This window comes from Rhipicephalus sanguineus, unplaced genomic scaffold (genome assembly GCF_013339695.2).
Source record: "Rhipicephalus sanguineus isolate Rsan-2018 unplaced genomic scaffold, BIME_Rsan_1.4 Seq1150, whole genome shotgun sequence".
NCBI lineage: Eukaryota > Metazoa > Arthropoda > Arachnida > Ixodida > Ixodidae > Rhipicephalus > Rhipicephalus sanguineus.
Genome location: NW_023614409.1, coordinates 1 through 12,122, shown reverse-complemented (window position 1 = coordinate 12,122; position 12,122 = coordinate 1).

Genomic DNA, 12,122 nt, shown 5'->3' with positions numbered 1-12,122 from the left:
ACTTTGCTAATAATGTAGCTCGGCCACAGGCTCCGTTGTTAGTCCAGCCTTGTACCACTTTTACAAGCTGCCCACATTTTTTCCCGCTTCGAATCAGCGTCCAACAATGCAGTTGGATAATTTCTTTTGCGCTGCGCAAACACGCGCTGCATCTGGGACCTATTGCTCCCAGCCAGACAAGGACATCGTGCCAAACTTTCGACAGTGAAGCTACTCAGGCCGGGCCGTTATTATGACACCACGCCAGTGTCTAGAGTGCTTTCAGCCACAATCGGCTGCATGCAACTCTTACCCCTCCTCAATGGGTTTAGTTATGCATTGCTCAAATTCGGCTTTGATCAATGTTTCTGGGGGTCTTGTTGCTATAGTATATTGTAGAAGAAAGATGTAGCGCACATCACGTAGCGTACGCGATGAGAAAAACGAACAACCACACACATGGCGCTACGCAATCCTCAAATATTGGCCTATATTTTGCGGTGGCCAGGAAATCCAGGAAATGCCACCACAAAATCCAGGAAAGCTTTCTTTCCCAGACAGAGGTTGAATGCTGCAAGCTTCTCCTTTCGCATGCTATGTGGGTTGGCGGGTATGCCTTTGTGCAAAAAACGCACCGATGCTGCAGAGAAAGACCAAGTACAACCGTCACGCCTGAAACTGTGGTTATTCTCTATCTAAAAAAAACGCGGGACGCGTAGGCGTTCGTGCTGTATTCAGAGCGCCAAACAAGCTTGGAGCCATGTGCCGCCAATGAATTCTTGTGAACACAGGACAGTTTGCTCCAGGAAGCACGTCACGTCCTTCGGGAATGCCAAAGGAACGTCATTTACGAGATCCCCCTAACGTGCGGCCTGGTGTACGCCGGTCAAACCGGGCGGTGCCTCAACGGTCGTCTAATAGAAGATTAGGGCTCGTTAAGACTGCATAGGAAGCAGTGTTGCCGAATGGCGCCTCCATTCCATTCAATTCCATTCCGAGGAATGAGAACTTGCCGTAATTCCATTTCTTTCAATTCTTCGGAATGAAAAAACTTTGCCCGTTCCCACTCCGGGAATGACCGGCAGTTCAATTCCATTCATGTAATTCCTCAACGTAGGAAAGGCACCTTGATAGTTTTATCGAGTTAAGAATGAACGCCCCATAAAGCAGATGCATCAGATGCATTAAGAACTGCAACCGAGTTCCATTTCTAAGATTCTAATTAGGCACGCCCTAGTTATTAAACACAGAGTCGAAAATACTTCCAAGGACAATGTACACGACACATACCTCTACACCCAACTTGGTTTTGGGAGATGACTCACAAATATTTGCGATGTGAGTGAAATGTATTACGTACATATGTGGAACGTCTTTCCCTTATTAGGAAACGTCAATGAATAAGGCAATGATAAAAGTCAGTTTCACCGAAAGTTCGAAGCAATGAACGCGATGGCAACAATTGGAATGTTATACATACGAAGTACGGCTAGAAGCGCACTCTTTTAGGAGGCGACCAGGCGTAAATGATCAAAATGGATGCATTACGAACTCCATTAAGATGCATTAAGAACTGGAACGCCGCTGAGGCAAAAACAATCACAAGGCGTAAGAGGGGGTATGCCGCCGCCGTAGTTCCGCACGACGGACACCAACGACATAGAACCGCGGTTACGCGAAGAATAAAGACAAAACTTCGGAGCAACTCAGTCTATATAGGACAGAATTGTAGTAGGCGCGTTGCTTATAAATGTACCGTGCTTGTAATCAGCCAAGCCATTCCAAAATACTGCTTTATTGTTAAATTGTAGGCTCTTACTTACTAATGTTTGAAGTTTAAAAAACTGCCCGTAGAGAAAACGTGCTCTATTTCGGAAAAAGACGTGATTCCATTCCGATACCATTCCGTGCAAAGTCGCTTAATTCTATTCCCATTCCACTCCTCCAAGCGTTGTCCCCATTCCATTGCTATTCCATGCCGGGGGTCGCGAAAATGTGGAATAATTCCGGAGTCATTCCAATTCTGGAGTGGCAACTCCGAAACACTGATAGGAAGTAACATGGCAATACATTGCATCAAACGCTGCGCGTCAGCTGACTCCTCACCTGAGCTGGAGAACACGCGAGTGCTAAAAAAATATGGAAATATAGAAGAACGAGAGTTATTTAAAACTTATCTCATCAACAAGTTTCGGAGGCAAATGTAATCAGCAAGGCGTCTCTTGACCCATTCTCATGTGAGATATACTATCTCGACGATTAGTGCGGTGCGCTAGTGCGTTATCTGGTTGTTTTTGCGCTATGTAGCAGTTGTATCGGTACCACGTGGCGTTTTCGTGGCTTAATATTGCAATCGACGCAAAATAAAGATTAGTTGCGAGTGCGCCTCTTTCCCATCGTCTAAAATTCGTAACCTTTTCTTACGTGGCGCTGCACTCATACCTTGCAATTAGACCATACTCTGCGCAAAAGTCTGGTGCCGAATGCCGCAGACAGATGGCATGACCGTAGCCATCACACCGATCTACCAAGCGAAACTTCTAGTACTACGCGGAAGACGCCCAGCGTAAAAGATCCATGAGTAACCCTGCGTATAAAAGAAAACACGATACAGTAAGTTGTACTGAGTACCATAAATAAATCATGAATGTACCGATGAAAGAGGCATTTTCACACATGCGCCATGCGTCCACGTCCAGAGCGTTACAAAGTGTCAATGCACAGCTACGTATAAAATTGTGCTTGTTTGCGAAGTTTACAGAAGTATGGATAGTTTTTTGTGGATACTTGGCCTGCTAGTCTGGCTATAATCTACCAATATTGCCGAGTGCATAATTATTCCAAGTCTGCGTTACATGCAAGATGCACGTTTCATCTCATCATAACCTGGCGACCGCGCCAATCGCGCTCTAGTGCATCCACTGCGACGTGTGATACGCAATCGGCAAGGACAGTGCGGTTGGCTGCGGAAGCACTACATAGTAGGTCAAGTGTCTGGAGTTCGCCGATAGCAGTGGCAGCGTCATCTGACGTATCACGTCCTTCTACTAAATGTGGTTGCTATATTTGTATTTGCTTACAGTGTACAAAAGTGGCTAACAAATCGAGAACAATGTCTGTTGGTTTCTATTAGATCACTACTTACCATACAATACAGAGAAGACTGTTTGATCTCGTGTCCGTAAACTACTATTTCACAATACGGTAGGTAGCACTCCGGCCGCAAGGAGATGCTTCGCAATCTAGAAAACATGCAAAATGGAAATGCAAGCGGCGACGCTACATTGAAGTTTCGATATCTGTTTGCCGTGACGTCACACATTCTCACGGCGTTATCTGGGGCTACGTAATTAGTTATCGGTAAAGACTGGTGACATTGCGCTCTTACGGATCCATAGACGTAACATAGCAAGTTAGTGAAAAATCGGGAGCCCTGCCCCTATGAGGGACATGGGCGAAAGCGACGCTTGGTGTGGCGCGCCTGACCGACTCTTTCTTTCTTTCTATCTTATTCTGTCTTTCTTTCTTTCTTTCTCTTCCTTTCTCTCTTTTTCTTTCTTCTTTCTTTCTTTCTTCTTTCTTTCTTTCTTTTCTTTCTTTCTTCTTTCTTTTTCTTTTCTTTTTCTTTCTTTTCTTTCTTTCTCTTTCTTGTCTTTTCTTCTTTCTTCTTTTTTCTTTCTTTTCTTCTTTCTTTCTTTCTTCTTTCCTCCATTCTGACGTAAGCGTTCAGTTTTATTACAGGTAGCGATGTCTCCGGAACGCTGTTTTCGGGCTCAATCAGTATGGCGTTTTCATGTCCTTTCCAGCGTTCAACAACATCTAGAACGGCCGAAGGGAAGGACCATCACGCTGTCCTGGAAACGCGGCTCAGCAATTCTGTTTTCCTCGAAGTAGGAATGAAATGTGCATTGGGCCTTTCCCGGGTCCCAAACAGCACCTCCAGTGGAGATCGGCGAAATGTAAACGGGTGGCTCTTCCGAAATTAACTGCCGCGCGCCGGTAGGATATCTCAGAGGCCTGCATTCACGCCTCTCTTTGGGGGAAACATTTGCAAGTTTGTGACAATATATGTTGCTTGGTCCGCACTTTCGTAGCTTTTTCGCCACCAAAAATCATGGCGCATGCCTCGTCGACGCTAGCGCGCATGCTTAGACTACCTACCCTGAAAAGGCCATTCCGTGAACACGAGATATTTCAATGAAGCGCCCATAGCAAGTGTACTGGTTCCCATGATTCTCTGCATCGTCGGTACAACGTATTCGTATGCTTCAGTTCAACTCACATTGGGCAAGCTCATTTCTCGCTTGAATACCTTCGTGATGTGTCCTGCAAGAAACTGTACGAGACTTGTTTGACGTGTTTCTTCCCATTCCCCATTGTCGAGCCCAGTACAATGCTGGTCCAGGGAAAGATGTTCTGAGAATGGTAAAAAATGGCTGGTAGAGTGGCTGTAAAAAGTTTCTTCTTCTAGTTACACGCTAAGGCACTGAAAGTAAAGATATATTTGGATGGAAAAAATAATTTTCGTACCCGAGGTAACAATTGTCTCATTTGCAGAAAAACGTGAGACAATTGAACACGTATTTCATTTTTTAGATTGTTTTGGAGGGTATTCTTCTGGGACAATCTTCAACGGACTCAAGAAAGAACTTGCCGATAGAAACTGGTTGCATTAAGCTTCTACCGATTGACAATGAAGAAGGCACGCCTTTTGAAGTGATAATGCTCCTCCGCCTTCGTAGTATTGGTTGTCGAGAATGGCGTGCGTCACGCTAATAGACGTAAAGCCGATAAGGAGCTATTTCCGACAATCTATCAGTCGCATAACACAGGTTGTATAAACTACAAGAGCTGGAACCGGACTGGCTTCCTTGGTTGGAGGCTGATGCACATGCCTCAGCTTTGATTGCTCTCTGACAGCCTATGTTTGGCGTGGGTATGTCTGTGTCTTATGTCTCTGTTTGAATTGAATGAAAGCAGTAAATCAAGAAAAAAAAGGGCGCGTGGCGCAGTGGTCAAGGCACTGGCTCAGCTCGGGAAGACCCGCCGTCAAACCGAATTTCCAGAAAGAAATTTATTGATTGTTTCTTCTGTGCGCGCCGGCTCTTTGTGAGGAGGGTTTTTTTTTGGGGGGGGGGGGTAAGCGAGTCACGTTTATATTTCCGTGGCGGTGGGTTTTTGGAACACCCCATCACCAGCTTCACAGGCCAGTAAGTACAAGCTTCACTTGAAACGTAAAAGAGCTGATGTAACTAAACTAGGAGAAAAAATGTGGAATTCTCCACTTTATATGACAGTCAGCCTCAGCTGCTGAAGCTCCTGCACGGAGTTCTGCGATTAACTTTGTTCATTTACTGTTCCATAATGAACAGGCGTTGACTAAATCAAAAATATAGAGTTTGCAATATACATGCATCTATAAGCTTATTAGTGTTTCACGTTGATGTCCATATAGCATTGGAGCATTGTTCCCCTCGCTAAAGCGATATGTGGAACACTCGTGAGCCTGAGGAGGTTATTGCTGAGTGTGTATCGATAACACGAAAGCTATTGTGTTTATTACATGCTCTACGAAACGTAGATAACGAGTGTCTAGGTCCTCTTGTTGTATTTTAGCAGTGCTCAGGGGGCCGAAGTTATCTGGAGAAAGCATTTCTGATGTATTTGTAGAAAGTCATGCGCTTATCTTGGCCAGCCCTGACATGTGATAATCCACTCACATGTCTCGACATAACCTCTGTTGTGTGATATCAGAATGGGGGCGGTACCTGGACTGTGTGCGCTTTGTATGATAGACATAAAAGATCATATAAGGCCGTTAACCAGCATTAGGTGCACGTTTAGAACCTCATGTGATCGAGAACTATTTCAATGTACAGCGACGCGCGCTCATCATCGCATCGTGGTTCTCATGTGTATAATAAAATATCACTATTTTATTAACAGCTGATACATTGCAATGGTGTTAAAATTTGGGGCGCTTTTGCTTATCTTCTTCCCGTGTATTGTTCCCGGAGTATGTACTTGTGAAAGGTCCCCTTACGAGCAGGGTAACTGAAGGCTAACGACATACATAGGCGTGCGCAGGGTTCCCATTTGGGGGGGCGAAGGATCATCGCAGCGCCCCACCTAAATCAATGTATGGGGCAGATTTTGCTCCCCCCCCCCTCTTAGGTGACTAGAAGGGTCAATGTACGGGGCAGATTTTGCGCCCCCCCTTAGGTGATTAGGGGGCGGCCGCCCCCCCTGCCCCCCCCCCCCACCTGTGCGCACGCCTACGACGACATATACCAGATGCGAATATGTTGTCTGTCCTTTACGTTCACTCGTTGTTTCTCACAGAAAATTTTTTTCACGCATGAGTCACTATCGAAGCACCCAGCTGTCAGTGCGTTTGTACAGTAGTAGACGTGATTCAATGATCAATATACTTACCTGCTCGCTTTCTGCACTCTTATTGCAACGTGTTTAAGCGAACCTAGGCTCCCTTGTATGTGGGCCAATTTAAACGCGAAAAATGCAAGCATTTAATGGCCGTAGAGGGGAATCAATTTCTGTACAATTCCCTTTTACGTTTCGTCCTTTGTAGAAAACAGGACTATATGTTCGAGCCCAATTCAGAGTGACGCACTGAGTGCTCGCATCTGGTTCATGTCCCTGTCTTTTACCTTCATATCTGTTGCTGTCAAAAATTAATGTGCTGTCAGTGTACTGCTATGATCACTGCGAAAAGTGATGTAAGGCGGGGAACTGCAGCCGTTAACGATGGTTATACACTGTCCTTGGCAAAAATATATCGATCAAGCGTACATCTATATATATATATATATATATTATATATATATATATATATTATATATATAATATATATATATCTATATTATATATATATTATATATATATATATATATATAGATATAACTGTTAGCATAATGAACAGAACATTACAACTACCTGCGCATATCGCTACAAGGATTACAGAGCATGCGCACACATGATGGTGCAGAAGAATATGAACAGCGCGGAAAAAACGCGAACAGCCAAAAGAGAGGTGACACGGACAGCGCTAGTCAGTGTCGCGTCCCTTTAGTGCGTTCGTGTTTTTTTCCGCACTGTTGAAATTTTTCTTGATGATGAATTACCAACGAGCCCAAACGCTTACAATGATGGTCCAGTTGGTTTTCTCCGCACTCAACAAAGCAAACAAATCAAGAAAAAAAATGGGGAGGGGCGAAACAAGTAGGGAAGGGTGTTTTAGCTCCACTAACGTGAAACCTGGGGACTGGCAAAGCATGCAGTGTGTGCCCGTGTTTCCCGCAGCAATATCACTGCTAATTGACACTAAGAGAGAGAAGAAGAACAACGGCCTGACAAATGTAATTCGACACATTGGTTTGAGAGGAATTTCTTTGATGATGCACTAGTGGTGCCAAGCTTAAACCGGGCATGTAGGGAACGATGTTTTAGTTTCCACTGACGTCGTCGGAAAACTGCGTCGTTGTTGTTTACCTCCTGGCATGGCTCATACCCAATGAAGGAGATTGGCCGAGTAGGGGGGGAATTTTTTCAATATTATCTTTAGTGTATCATTCGTAGAAGCTATATTTAACTAATATAATGTATTGATGTAATAATTATCGGAAATTAAATATTTAAAGCAGGCAGAATTTAGCTAGATATTGTGCGTCGGAACGCCTGCTTACCCTAAGGTGCTTCTTCCCTACATGCCCGGTTTCAGTTGCCTACGGCATGTAGGGAAGGGTGTTTCAGCTCCACTAACATGGTCGGCTATTTGTTGGGCTAACTATTGCCTTCTTCCATTTTAGTGGAACGGTGGCGAATAAAGCACCATAACTTTGCAAATATATTTCAAGAAGTGGGTATCAAATAGATGACTTTACCGTAGATATCCACGCTTGTGTCTCTGCTTTTAGATAACGAAGGAAAGGAGATGGCTTTTAAGGGCTCGTTTTTCTTTGTTAGACACAATGAGAACTAACAGACAATAACGCCAAGAAAAGTATACGAGATGTTACTTGTAATAATTGTGATATAAATGTGGAGAAAGTGAAGTGGAACAATAGATAACTTGCCGCCGGCAGGGACCCAACCTGCGACCTTCGAATAACGCGTCCGATGCTCTACCACTGAGCTACGGCGGCGGTCATCCCCCCGTCCACTTTATAGGGTATATATGGACATTTTAAGCTAGGAGCGTTAGTCAGCCCGATGGCAGCCATGGTGGCGAGTGTGGAACACTTTTTTCGGCCTTTTGGCGTCACGTAGCACGTGATCTTCTTACGAGCTGGCAGCTGACCAGTAATCCCTCGCATACTACCTGAAAGCATCAAGTCTGCCAGAACGAGGCCTCTGCTATGAATGAAGGAAAAAAGATGGCTCTTTCGTTTAAACTCCTAAGTTTAAAATGCACATATATGCCCTATAAAGTGGACGGGGGGATTACCGCCGCCAAAGCTCAGTGGTAGAGCATCGGACGCGTTATTCGAAGGTCGCAGGTTCGGTCCCTGCCGGCTAGAAGTTATCTTTTCGTCCAATTTACTTTCTTCACATTTATATCCAAATTATTACAAGTAACATCTCCTATACTTTCCTTGGCATTATTGTCTGTTAGTTCTCATAAATATTGCTTTTAGATAAGAAACTTGAGCGCCTTGGTAAACTTCATCGGAGATTCTGACACCGCTGCTAGGCCGCTGCTATTTTTCCTTACAGAACTCTGCCGCTAGTGTAATAATGCCCCGTTTGTCTTTTTTCATATAACTTTTCGAGTTACAGAGAGTATGGAATGGTGTTAGATTGTTGAGCAGTGATGTCGTTAGAGGCAACGTTTCGAGAAGTGCGCTTGTCTTCGACAAGGCAGCAACTGTGATGCAGCCCACTCATGCTCTGACGAACTGCGTAATTCCCAAAACGTTGGATCCACTGACATTCGCTGTTCAACGGTTGGTAGTCACTCCAAGCCTTGGAGCAGTCGTAGAAACAATTCATCCATGAATGTTTATCCGTGAAGTTTGAATGTTTACATTAAGGGCAAGTGCGTTTTGTTACGTTGCAGGGGGAATTCCTAACCGAATGATGAAATTTTTCGTGGCTGCGTACATGCTATGTCGTGATGGTTTCCGGTGTTTGAAGAAGACCGCAAATGATGTAGAGGAAACAAACAAAAAAAAAACATCAACCATGTGACTGCAGTCATGGGCTACCACACTACAGCGCTATCAACCATGCTTCGAACGAAACTACCGGCGCTCGGACCATCAACCAATTGCTCATAGGGAAGAAGGCACTTCCTTGCCGTGTGTGCCTTTCAGAGATACTGCCGTTCTAGGAAGCCGATGCTCTAAGCCGAGGCCGTTCATTTCGAAATGGTCCGCGCATCAGTTTTGCTCGAATCACGTTTGAGAGCGCTGCCCCTATTGCAAGTCCCAGCGTCACTGGTTACCAGCGTCCAGTGCTATGCTTGATTATGGACCCAGTATCGCGCTAGATACTGGGATGCTGGAGCGGCGCTTTATTGGAAGGCGCTGGGTTGCTGGAGCGCAAAACGGCTCTAGAGCATTAGAACAGTGATGCGTACCTGTCGTTTATAAAAAATTGAGCAAAGAAAGTGACATGGAAACCATTAGGTAAAAAGAAAGAAATAAGCAGTACAAAAAACTGCCCTCCGCCACCAGGAATCGAACGTCGCACCTCCTCATCCTCAACGTGATTTAATGTCGAGTACATTTCTCGCGCAAGCAACGATATGCTATTACTGCGACCATGCCATTGTACCGCTGCACAGATCTATCGATATCTACAGCTGTAAAACCGCTTGGCAAAAAACAGATACATTGCGCCGAAAAAATATGCGAGTGTGTTAGTTCATTAATGTGCACCAATTTATGAGTATGTGTTCTTAAACATGAGTCAAAGAAGTACCAGTGAGTGCAGCCGGGAGATTTCGGTGACAGCGTTTGTGTGTTGGTGAAAGCACGTCGCATTGATGGTCATCGCTCCTTGTGTGGACACCGTACACAAGAGAAATGGTTAGTGTGGGTTAACCGATGTCCAAGCTGTACTTTACAGTCATTTGCACACGTCGGAATAGCGTGTACTTAAGCCTAGAAGCGTCGGTGGCATGCACATGGACTCTGCCGGTGCCCAAGGCCTAACGCTTGCTGGGAGTCACACCGGGTAGGACCGATCTCGGCGTAGGTGAGATGCGATTGAAGTTTCTGCATTTTAGATTCGGAAATTTTCTGTCACATAAAGTATAGCTGAAGTAATAAAGGGAAAGTGCAAGGATTGCCAAAGATGCGTTTCCGGTGTGGCGATATCGCAGGACAGCTGTTTTTCTGGTCTCCGTTGGGAGAGGGAACTTCTCGCCAACTGCTCGGCGATGTAACGAATTGCTGTGTCTGCTCAGAACAAAGCCCCGAGGCTTATAAGCACTGCAATGGAATTAGCAGCACATCACGGATGTAAAACTGATATATGTGCGGGCATGCGCAAAATGTCCATTCACTGCTGCTACTTGCTCCACAAGAATTAACACCGTTAAGGACACAATAAAAAAGTCACAGTTTCGCCGCAAGGCCGAAGCAATGAATGAGATAGCAAGAAACTAATGCTGCATTAAGTGAGGCTCGCCAATGGATACTCTCAGTTTGAACAGCGCTCCTGTTGCAAAGGCGGCCGAAGCAGCGAAGGAAACTAGCGTGCTTAAAGTGTCGAGCTGTGACAGTTGATAGTTCGCGCTCATCTTCTGTTTGCTCGTTTAGCGGCGTCCCTTGAGCGCGAGTGGCTTTCGTACGCTCCGTAACATGAGCGCGGACATCACGGTGAAAGCGTGAAACATCCCTCTACTCCTCAGCACAAGAAAACCGCGCGAGCAGACAGCGGAAGGGCAAGGTTCTCCCTGCGCAAGTATAAGAAGAAGCGAGCGAGCTCGCCGACGACTATTAAATGCGCCTGTCGCGCTACTAACGCCATCTCGCTGGTAATGAAGAAACACTTATAAGCGCAGCCGTCTCTGAGTCCGTCAAGCGGTAAAGGGTGTGTATGTAACGCTCGCCGTTACCTACGTGGAGGATCTGCGTTTCGTGGCGTAGTGGCTAGCGCCACTCGCTGCGGAGGAAGAGGTCCCTCGTTCGATTAATTATTTTTCTTTGGGGCTTTTATATATATATGCATACTTATACATATACGGTGCATGACGGCGGCGACGGCGACGGCAAAATACAGCCGAGACTGTCCATACAATTGCTATCGCAATAAAACAACTATAGCACCGTTTAACGTGGATGCACCCACGTTAGCGTTTGGTGGCAGATTTTGAACCCAACGACTAACGCCCGTGATCAATATTTAAACAAACCTTTGTGGTAGCTAGACATGTGCGCAACGGCGCGGAGTTTATCGGACCGGCGGCGGCGCGGCGCGGTTGGGGGGGGGGGGGGGAGAGGGCATAGCAGTGGATGCGATAAGCACACGCCGTCATGTTATTTGAACGAGGGCTAGCAGCTAACTCTGCTTGCTCCGATCTCACTTAACTCTACAAAACGCTGGTGTATGGCAATACCGCCGCTCCCGGGAGAGAAGTGGTTTTCGGTCAGTTTGTCGTATCAGTGGTCCGAGCGCGAAACAGTGAAATCACAGGGCGTAGAAGGTATACGGGCCGTTCGCTGGGGGATGTCTGCCGAAATAGCGCGCGTGCCAGCGCTCTCGACGGTGCCCTTATAGTCAAAGTTCACAGTTGCTGCTCGAGTTATGCAGTCCCTCTCCCCATACATCTTTTCCTGCTCCTTCGCCCAGCAAATGACGGGCGGGGCGTTTCCTCCTGCTTGAGGAGCAATCGACGGCAGGCCTGGCACGCGGGTTGATGTTATTCCGTGTGACGGAGATGGCCAGCTGGTTTCATCGCTGCTTTAGCTATGTTCCTTGCCAATGCTCGCGAGCTTTTAATCGCGGGTAGAACATACAATGCGCGAAGCGATGCTTTCGATTTAGAGTTTATACGGAACATGACGGCGACGGTGAAAACCTGTCCTGAGTGCCCATACAATTGCTAACGCAATAAAAAATATACAAAGGAACCATCGAAGCGGGCTCGCCTTTTTCCTGGAAAGCTGCATCGTCTT